General features: G+C 40.9%; 1 long non-coding RNA gene across 1 annotated transcript; it reads left to right on the top strand.

Annotated features, from left to right (window-relative positions):
* Window positions 1-2,116: 2,116 nt before the first annotated feature.
* LOC143856817 (uncharacterized) lies at window positions 2,117-5,792 on the top strand. Its single transcript, XR_013238373.1, has 2 exons — window positions 2,117-2,360; window positions 5,293-5,792. It is a non-coding gene; the product is annotated as an uncharacterized LOC143856817 (long non-coding RNA).
* Window positions 5,793-10,586: the final 4,794 nt, after the last annotated feature.

Below are 10,586 nucleotides of genomic sequence, written 5' to 3'. Positions count from 1 at the left end.
TGTTGCCAATCAGCCATAGCATTCCCTTTCTAAAAATCCAAATTGCCCCAAAATAGCGATCCCTTAGATGATCCAAACCGTACATCTTAGTGGGTTTTCGGGTAAATAGGTTATGCTCCTCAAATTATTCCACAACTGATCCAAGCCATCCAATCGATTAGATTGCATTATAAATAGGTTGTGCTCTTTAAATTATATTCTTAAGGCAATCTAAACCAACCGATTGGTGGGACACTATAATGTAGATGGATATGCATGCATACTACTCTATAAGATGATCCAGACAGTCAATTAGACCGACTGTAATGCAAATTGGTGGTGATAACGCCCTAGCTGGCCCCTCCTCACAAGATGATTAAACTGTTCACTTTATGGGCCACATCATAAATAGATTGCGACACCTAAATCACTTTAGTGGATGACCGCAAAGCGCTCCCTTGATTGGCCGTCATCTCAAGCTTGAATTACGACAATAATGGGCCCATGCCGGATTGGCCGAAATATACGACGGCGACCAGATAAATTCAAAACCTCATATTTTCGTGAAAAATAATGCAGGGCACACCTGCTTGATCCAAATCTAATCGAAATATTCAATGCGGCTCACCAAATGGGTCCAAATTCTCTCTTGCTTCGATTTTTGTGAATGACCATTCTCAACACCTGGCAGAAGAATGCAAAACACGACAGAAATGATCGAAAAGATCGAGAAAACCTAAGAGGAGGAAACGGGAATGGAAAACACTAAAGAACCGATAGGAAAACACTGACTTCTTTGTTGGTTAAAGCGGAGCAAAATGGGGGTGTCTACAGATGCCCCTCTTTGGTAGAGATGATGTAGTCATCGAATACCAAAGCAAAGCGACAGAACCATTTTGCGCAACTTTAATCAACAAAGGACTCTACACAAAACGAAACCTAGACGCAAACATTTACTACCTAATGCAAGACCCTAAACGAAATCCTAGAATTGGAATGCAATAAAAAAATCCCGCTGCAGTGCCGCTCACCAACGAGCAACTAGAGAATGAGATACCACTTTTGAATGGATTCTGAAGAGGATGAAATACCATATTTATACGGATCCCAAGGAAATGAGATATCACATTTGTGTGATGCTCAAAGAGAATAAGAGACCATAGTTGTATGGACTCGAAGAGAAAGAAATACCGTATTTGTACGGATTCCAAGGAAATGAGACATCATAGTTGTATGATGTTCAAAGGGAATAAAAGACCATAGTTGTATGGACTTGAAGAGAATGAAATACCGTATTTATACGGATTCCAAGGAAATGAGACATCATAGTTGTATGATGTTCAAAGAGGATAAGAGACCATAGTTGTATGGACTCGAAGAGAATGAAATACTGTATTTGTACAGATTCCAAGGAAATGAGATATCACATTTGTGTGATGCTCAAAGAGAATAAGAGACCATAGTTGTATGGACTCGAAGAGAATGAAATACCGTATTCGTACGGATTCCAAGGAAATGAGACATCATAGTTGTATGATGTTCAAAGGGTATAAGAGACCATAGTTGTATGGACTCGAAGAGAATGAAATACCGTATTTGTACGGATTCCAAGGAAATGAGACATCATAGTTGTATGATGTTCAAAGGGGATAAGAGACCATAGTTGTATGGACTCGAAGAGAATGAAATACCGTATTTATACGGATTCCAAGGAAATGAGACATCATAGTTCTATGATGTTCCAAGGGTATAAGAGACCATAGTTGTATGGACTTGTAGACACCCACATTTTGCTTTACTTTAACCAACAATAACCTAATATATGTTTTAGGTCATTAATATCTTGATCTGACTTTACGGATCATCAATCGGGACAAAATAAGATAGGGTCACTTCATAGCCCGAACCCTGATTCCATTCCGAGACCCGATTTCCGTAAATCGTTAGATCAATGGCAGATCTTGACCTGGGTCTAACCATCCAAAACCACCTAACCTCTCCTCTCATCCTAACCATCCAAACCTCACCTAACCTCACCTAACCTCTCCTCTCATCCTAACCATCCAAACCTCACCTAACCTCACCTAACCTCACCTAACCACCTAACCTCACCTAACCTTACCTAACCTCACCTAACCTCACCTAACCTCCTATCCCATTCTCCTATAAATACCCTCTCATCCCACCATCCAACAAAAAGAAGAAAAAGAACCCCTCTCTTAGAAAATTCATCCCTCTCCCTCATCTCTTCAAGGGTTCGGCCATCCTTGCCGGATCGGGTGATTTTATACGTTGGGTGATATATATCAAAAGCAGTCAGGAATCATCTTCAAGGAATTACCATCAAAGAAAAATCAAACACAAAGTGGGTTTCCAAAGAGGTAGGCATTTATTTCAATTCTATGTAGGGTCTGTTTTCATGCATATCTTTTACTTTAAAAGAAAAACCATGTTAGGAAGCATGTAGGGTCTGTTTTCCCCCTGGTTAGCCTCTGGTTAGACCCTGGTTGCACCCAGGTTCGCTGCTGGTTGCACCCAGGTTCGATGCTGGTTGCACCCTGGTTCCCTACTGATTCGCACCCTGGTTCCCTGCTGGTTGCACCCTGGTTCCCTACTGGTTCGCACCCTGGTTCCCTACTGGTTCGCACCCTGCTTCCCTGCTGGTTGCACCCTGGTTCCCTACTGGTTCGCACCCTGGTTCGATATTGGTTCGCACCCTGGTTCCCTGCTGGTTCGCACTCTGGTTAGACCCTGGTTGCACCCAGGTTCGCTGCTGGTTGCACCCAGGTTCCCTGCTGGTTGCACCCTGGTTCCCCTGCTGGTTCGCACCCTGGTTCCCTGCTGGTTCGCACCCTGGTTCCCTGCTGGTTCGCACCCTGGTGCACCCTGGTCCGCACCCTGGTTTGTACCCTGCTTCCTCCTAGTTAGACCATGGCTAGTCTCGGGTTTGCTCCTAACTTAGACCCGACTCACTTGACCCTAACCATTAACCCAATCCAACCAAGTCATATCCCAACACAATCCGAGTCGCATGTCTGAATCCATTTGGCCGAATCTCATAAGCCCGCCCACTTTGAATTCCGAAAATTCAAACCCTTGATGATTCCAATATGCTCAATTCTTTGATGCAAATTCCCAATTCCAAAATCCCATTGCTATATCAATGTTTTTGAATCTCAAGTCCAATGCTCAAATACAAACCCGATTCCTGATCCAAATACCAAACCTGTTTTCCAAAATCCAAGCAACCTCCCCAGCGGAACTACGTGTGGCTTGATCCCCATCGCGGGGTACGTAGGCAATTTGGCACTCCCAAGTTCAGTCGCACCTTTCTCTATCTTTCCCATTCCCTCACACTATTCATCATCTCGATTCATCTCGTGTCTCTCGGAACCATTGGATTATGGTTTCCGTCGTAAGAACCCTTAGAGCCCAATTTAGGAACAATGGTGTCGTGTCGTGTTGTGTCCTAAGTTTTAGGGAGTCCTAGAGTTAGGAGTCCAGCCTCATCACGGACGCTTGCTATGTATAGCAACCGTGCCATAGGTCAAGTTACACTAGTCATCCAGTTTTTCCCTAGGACAAGCCTAGTAAACTAGGATGTAGGCTAACCTGCATTAGTCTAAGGGACAATTTGCATTTAGATGAGAATCATATAGCATCTTAGATGAAATCCTAAGATAATAAAATCTTCAACTTGAATTAAATAACTTCTCCTAAAACTGTTGAAACAGTCAATCCCGTCTAGGTCGGTGTCTTAGTTGAGTTAGGCATATGTAACTTATCTTAGGTGCACCGAACTACGTCGACTCTGATCCCAGTGAGGCTTGGGTACGTAGGCAGCTTGGATGTCTGATGGCATACCACCCGCGAGTCGGCACCACAAACAAATTGTGGTGTTTTGTATATTAATTTTCTTGTAAATGCTTAATCAAATCACTTAGGACTTTCCATGAAATTAGAATTTTAGGAGAACTTTCAATTAGATTGAATCCAGACAAATTAATAAATCAAGATACACATTTAGGATTCACATTGAAATTAGATCATAGGATGCATGTCACTTAGTTCGCACATTAACATAGAGTTGAATGAGCCATTTAAAACAAATTTAAAAGAGTTAGCTTTTGGAATCGAAGACCGATTATCGGGCAAGAATGGTGCATGTGGTGGATAACTCCCCATACCTTCCATTCTCGTAACCAGGTAGCGAGTCTAGATTTCTGGTTAATTACGGGTCCTAGATCCCACATCTAGGTGGCGACTCTGTCAGTCTCTTTCGTGTGGAATTCGGATTGCCTTAGTGATCCCAAGTTCACAGGAAAGATTAATTCAAATCAATAATAAAATGCACACGCTAATCGCGTGGATACGAGAGACCAAGAGAGAGAGAGCGGCGGCTCGCGCCCCACACCCCTCTCGCGGGATCAGGGTACCACAGTCTGGCGACTCTGCTGGGGACCACCTAACTTCATTAAAATTTCAAAAGATAATTCATTTGAATTTAATTTAACTGGCTCATAAAAACTCTATACTTGTTAGATTAGTTTGTCTTGTTTTATTTTCTCATCACATTTTACTCGAACTTAACCTTACAAAACCTGAGGGCATCATAGATTGCGCAAACATATTGCACACACTTACATCACTTGCATCTAAACTCTTGCATCTCACGTGCACACACGTCCTATTTTAGGAACCCGGAGTGTTATCTAGCATGGTTGACTGGGATTTCATCACCTGGTGCCTCTGTGCTAGAGAAGCATTCCACCCTTAGCCTAGTACCTTTATGGTACGTAAACGGATCTCTTGTTCACGTACTGATACGCCGGACACTGGTACAGTATATCGAACAGGGATTCGCGCTAAGGGAACTCTTGGCCTTACCCCTAGATTAACCCACACATGCATGTAGTATACGAACACATGTGCATCATGTGTGTGAGCCTAGTTTAGGATATCCTACCCATTGGTGTCTAGATTAGGCCGTGGTCCATCTTCAAATGGTCACGATCGGTCCTTAGATACACGAACAAAGTCATGAGTCGAGATTCTCTCTCCACTCCGATAGATTAGGATTAGGGTTGATGCCTTCAGGTAACACTGATAAAATGTGAAAAAAAATAAAAAATAAATTTCCCTTTGGGTTAGGATATAAATCCCATAATTTTCAAAGATCTCATAGGATTAGTCATTCATGATCTATCCGTTGAAAGCAATCTTATGCTATCTCATCTAATCTTTTGATCGTGCGTCTTTCGTTCTTCTGTCATACGATTCGATCGTATCTTCATGCCATCCCCTAACTGGCAGATGCAGAATCTCACAATCTTTCGATTATGCGTTCTCATGATCTGATCATGCCTGGTCCAGATAATCCAATCTTGCTTGTACCCCTGGTCTGTTCCTCCTCTAGGGGCTACCTTTTTCAAGATTATTTTGCTAAGTCCTTCAGAGTTCACTCTCAGAATCATTGAGCTAGGGGCATTTCCCTATGCGAATCAGTCATCATTGTCCAAAATTGAAAGTATCAGCCATGATGATGTTCAGAACGAACCAGCCTTCGCCGAGCCTTCAACGCCAAACAGTTGCAGCAGTTAAAGTTTTAGTCACTTACTATTTTATGTTGAGTCAGTCATCATGGTCAGTATAATTGTTGAGTCCGGTCTTACAGTTAAAGGTCAATGCCTAGTCCAGGCAAGTTATCTTCTGTTTCCCTTTCTTATTTAGAGTTGTGAATCCTGAGCATGTTCAGGATAGGTCGTCTGATGTAATAGCTTTTGTTTAAATAAAATTTCAGTCAGTTCCAAAAAGTTCACTTGTGTCTGTTCTTAAGTGTGCTTCTGATCTTAAAATAAGACTCCCTCTTCAAATGAGGACAAAATTGACGAAACTCCACTTGAGTCACAGCAATTACTTGAACGAGAGGAGGAGCGCCAATCCCAACCTTTCAAAGATGAAATTGAAATGATAAACACTGGCACTGAAACTTTGATTCAGTGAATGCCGATTGAAAATACATTACCCTCTAAAGAGTGTGAAGAATTGATAAAATTATTTCAAGAATAAGAAGATTGTCTAGAAAAGCTACAACCGATACCAGGGGCAAGACATAGATGGAAAGCTCAAAGAAAATGAAGAAAGTGAGAAGATATATGCTATACAAGGGGCATAGAGTGGAAACAACTTTCATATTTCCAATCAATGACCTTGGTTCTCAAATTCATAAAGCCAACAAATTCGAGATGAAAAGTTCAAAAGCAAACAATGAAAAGTGATCATCAGATATCGAGAGTACGAATCCATAGATGGAGGATGTCAAAGAACAAGTTTCGCTCTATGAAAGTCAAAAGCACGTATTAGAATCTTGAAAGAAGAAGATCCATTATCTCTTACCTGGAAATGCCGTCAAACTCCGCGAAAAAAAAAAAAAACAAAAGAGAAAAAAAAATAATCAGTACCAGAGGGACTCTAGTAACCTAGATCGATTCCCAATCTGAACATCGAAAGGCCTCCTTTGGCCGATTAAATCCCAAAATCAAAACCCAATGTCAAAAGAATACCGATTTGCAAACCCTTCGAGCCTAAATCAAATTTTCTTGAAAACCCATCAAACTTGGGGCATTCCCCCGAACTACGCAAGACCTGATCCCTACACTGGGGTACGTAGGCAGCTCGGTTAAACCGAGTTCGGTCGATTCAAAAAAAAAAAAAAAAAAAAAAAAAAAAAAAAAAAAAAAAAAAGAAGGACAAGTTCCAAAAGAAGAGAAACCAATTATTCCAGAAAGAAAAGAAAAAAGAAAAATCAATTAACCTTCAAACAATTTATTTTCAAACTAGGGGCATTTGCCCTGAACTACACACGTCCTAATTCCTACATGGGGATATGGAGGCAACCTGTTCACAGGTTTGGTCGAAATCTTTGTTGAGCCTTAAGCCATTCTTTGAAAAGCCCTATCCTACCTATAAAAGTCCTTCTGGTGTTCAGAACTAATGAGCTAGGTCCCGAGACACAATAAAAAAAATGAAATGATGATGAATAAGAAAAAGAACGGAGTTTGAAGATCTGCTAAACTGAAAACCTGAAAGGGCGGTCTAGGCAAAATTTAAGATCATTCCCCTGCTAAGTTTCCGAAAGGGCGGCTTAGGCAAAAGCTAAGGGGATAGCCTGCTGGATCGAAAACCTAGAAAGGTGGTTCAGGCAAAAGTTAAGGCTAATGCGGTCCGCCAAGTTAAAAACCCTGAAGAGGTAACTTGGTCACGGTAAGAGAATCATTATAAGAAGGCTACAGCCAGTATCAAGACTGAAGATCAACTGAAGTTCAAGCAAATTTATAAGAAGGTTACAGCCGGTATCAGGACTGAAGATCAATTGAAGTTCAAACAAATTCAAGTGACATCCTCAAAACTGGGGGCATTGGAGCTAAGCAATCCTAGGAGTTGTAATTAAATCATTGAGGCATTACTGTTTTAAGGAAAAAGTCCAGTGTTTACCAATTGAAAAAAATATTCCTTGAAAGGATAGACTTACCAAATAAAACGTTAACTAAGTCAGAAGCATTACTGTGTCTGTCAGTGTAGTTAATCAATCGTTGTTATTCTATGTTCACTCCTTTAGAGCTCCTCAATCCTTTGAGTAGTGCCTTTTATCTAAGTTTTCTATTTAAAAAGAGTCAATCGTCATCCATATGTCCAAATGATGCAACTGTCTCGGTGAAGGAGGCCCGGCCTCGTCAGCTCCCTGCAATTATACCTGAAAGAGCTCGAGAATTTAGTCAAACAACTTCATTTCAAAGAAGATCAGCTCAGAAAAATTCAGAAGTAGAAACATCAGAAAGCCCAGCTTCCGTAAAAAGATCATACCCCAGGAAGGCACCTTAAGCTTGGAAGAACCTCAGGTGCAATGGTGGTTGAGCCAATTTCTCAGAAAGATGAACCATTCAAATTCATAATTCCCTTCCGGTTAGTTATCCTGGTCAAGAAATGTTTATCTAAACACCTGTCAAGAAGCAGATCCCGCTTTTCCATGTTAATATTCAAGAGAGTCGTTGTTCTAAATTACCAATCTCAAATGTCTTGTTCAAGGTTTCAGTTATCAAAATCCCCAGAAGACAAGACCAGCAGTCTCTTTGAGAAAAATCTTGTTGAAGTTTCATAAAAATGTTCCTAATCCATTCTTGCTAGTAATGGTTCTTCGTTCCAAAGGTTTGCCGTTTCATCATTCGTCAAAGTCCTAGTTTCCAACATCTTTGTCGGGCACGATCCATAATATCCCCGATTTCATTGAGTTCAAAAAAATAAAAAATTCATCAAATCCAATCTTACGTCAAATTCAAGTTCATGGAAAATCTCTAAATTCTTCGAGCCCGTTTGTGAACGGTACCTCTTTTCTCGAGCCCATTTGCAAATGGCCTCGTCTTCTCCTTGAGCCCGTTTGTGAACGGTGCCTCATCTCTCGAGTCCATTTGTGAATGGTTTCGTCTTCTCCTTGAGCCCATTTGTGAACGGTGCCTCATTTTCTGAGTTCATTTATGAATGGTCTCATGTCCTCCTTGAGCCCGTTTGTGGACGGTGCCTCATTTCTCAAAAAATCAAAAATTCATCAAATCCAATCCCCAATTCAAAAAATCCAATCCTACGTCAAATTCAAATTCATAAAAATCTCTAAATTTTTCATTGTTGAATTCATCAATCAAAGCTATCTTGTGTCGTCGAGCCCGTTTGTGAACGGTGCCTCATTTCTCGAGCCCATTTGTGAATGGTCTCGTCTTCTCCTTGAGCCCGTTTGCGGACGGTACCTCATTTCCCAAAAATAAAAATTCATCAAATCCAATCCCCGATTCAAACAAATCCAATCTTACGTCAAATTCAAGTTCATGAAAAATCTCATGTCCTCTTTGAGCCCTTCTGTGAAAGGTGCCTCATTTCTCGAGGCCGTTTGTGAATGGTCTCGTCTTCTCCTTGAGCCCGTTTGCGGACGGTACCTCATTTCCCAAAAATAAAAAATTTATCAAAACCAATCCCCGATTCAAACAAATCCAATCTTACGTCAAATTCAAGTTCATGAAAAATCTCATGCCCTCTTTGAGCCCGTTTGTGAACGGTGCCTCTTTTCTCGAGGCCATTTGGGGATGGTCTCGTCTTCTCCTTGAACCCGTTTGTGAACAGGTTTCTCATTCTCTGAGTCCATTTGTGAATGGTCTCATGTCCTCTTTGAGCCCGTTTGTGAACGGTGCCTCTTTTCTCGAGGCCATTTGTGAATGGTCTCATCTTCTCCTTGAGCCCGTTTGCGGACGGTACCTCATTTTCCAAAAATAAAAAAATTTTATCAAATCCAAATCCTTAATTAAAAAAAAAAATAAAAAAAAATCCAATCTTACGTCAAATTCAAGTTCATAAAAAATCTCTAAATTCTTCGAGCCCGTTTGTGAACGGGGCCTCATTTCTCAAGTCCATTTGTGAATGGTCTCGTCTTCTCCTTGAGCCCGTTTGTGAATGGTGCCTCATTTCTCGAGTCCATTTGTGAATGGTCTTGTCTTATCCTTGAGCCCATTTGTGAATGGCGCCTCTTTTCTCGAATCCATTTGTGAATGGTATCGTCCTCCTTGAGCCCGTTTGTGAATGGTGCCTCATTTCTCGAGTCCATTTGTGAATGGTCTTGTCTTCTCCTTGAGCCCGTTTGTGAACGGTGCCTCTTTTCTTCGAGTCCATACAACTATGGTCTCTTATCCTCTTTGAACATCATACATCTATGATGTCTCATTTCCTTGGAATCCGTACAAATACGGTATTTCATTCTCTTCGAGTCCATACAACTATGGTCTCTTATCCCCTTTGAACATCATACAACTATGATGTCTCATTTCCTTGGAATCCTTACAAATACGGTATTTCATTCTCTTCGAGTCCATACAACTATGGTCTCTTATACCCTTTGAACATCATACAACTATGATGTCTCATTTCCTTGGAATCCGTACAAATACGGTATTTCATTCTCTTCGAGTCCATACAACTATGGTCTCTTATCCCCTTTGAACATCATACAACTATGATGTCTCATTTCCTTGGAATCCGTACAAATACGGTATTTCATTCTCTTCAAGTCCATACAACTATGGTCTCTTATACCCTTTGAACATCATACAACTATGATGTCTCATTTCCTTGGAATCCGTACAAATACGGTATTTCATTCTCTTCGAGTCCATACAACTATGGTCTCTTATACCCTTTGAATATCATACAACTATGATGTCTCATTTCCTTGGAATCCGTACAAATACGGTATTTCATTCTCTTCGAGTCCATACAACTATGGTCTCTTATCCCCTTTGAACATCATACAACTATGATGTCTCATTTCCTTGGAATCCGTACAAATACGGTATTTCATTCTCTTCAAGTCCATACAACAATGATCTCTTATACCCTTTGAACATCATACAACTATGATGTCTCATTTCCTTGGAATCCGTATAAATACGGTATTTTATCTTGCCCAAGCCCATTCAAAAATGATGCTGCATTTTCATTAAGAATCTTTCAAAAGTCATCCATTATTCTCTCTGAGACCATTTGAAAATGACGTCTCATTTCCTCTGAAG

The sequence above is a fragment of the Tasmannia lanceolata genome, unplaced genomic scaffold (genome assembly GCF_043159265.1).
Source record: "Tasmannia lanceolata isolate RefF3 unplaced genomic scaffold, GAP_Taslan_0.1 ptg000023l, whole genome shotgun sequence".
Classification (NCBI taxonomy): domain Eukaryota; kingdom Viridiplantae; phylum Streptophyta; class Magnoliopsida; order Canellales; family Winteraceae; genus Tasmannia; species Tasmannia lanceolata.
This window is presented reverse-complemented; position numbering and strand designations above follow the sequence as displayed.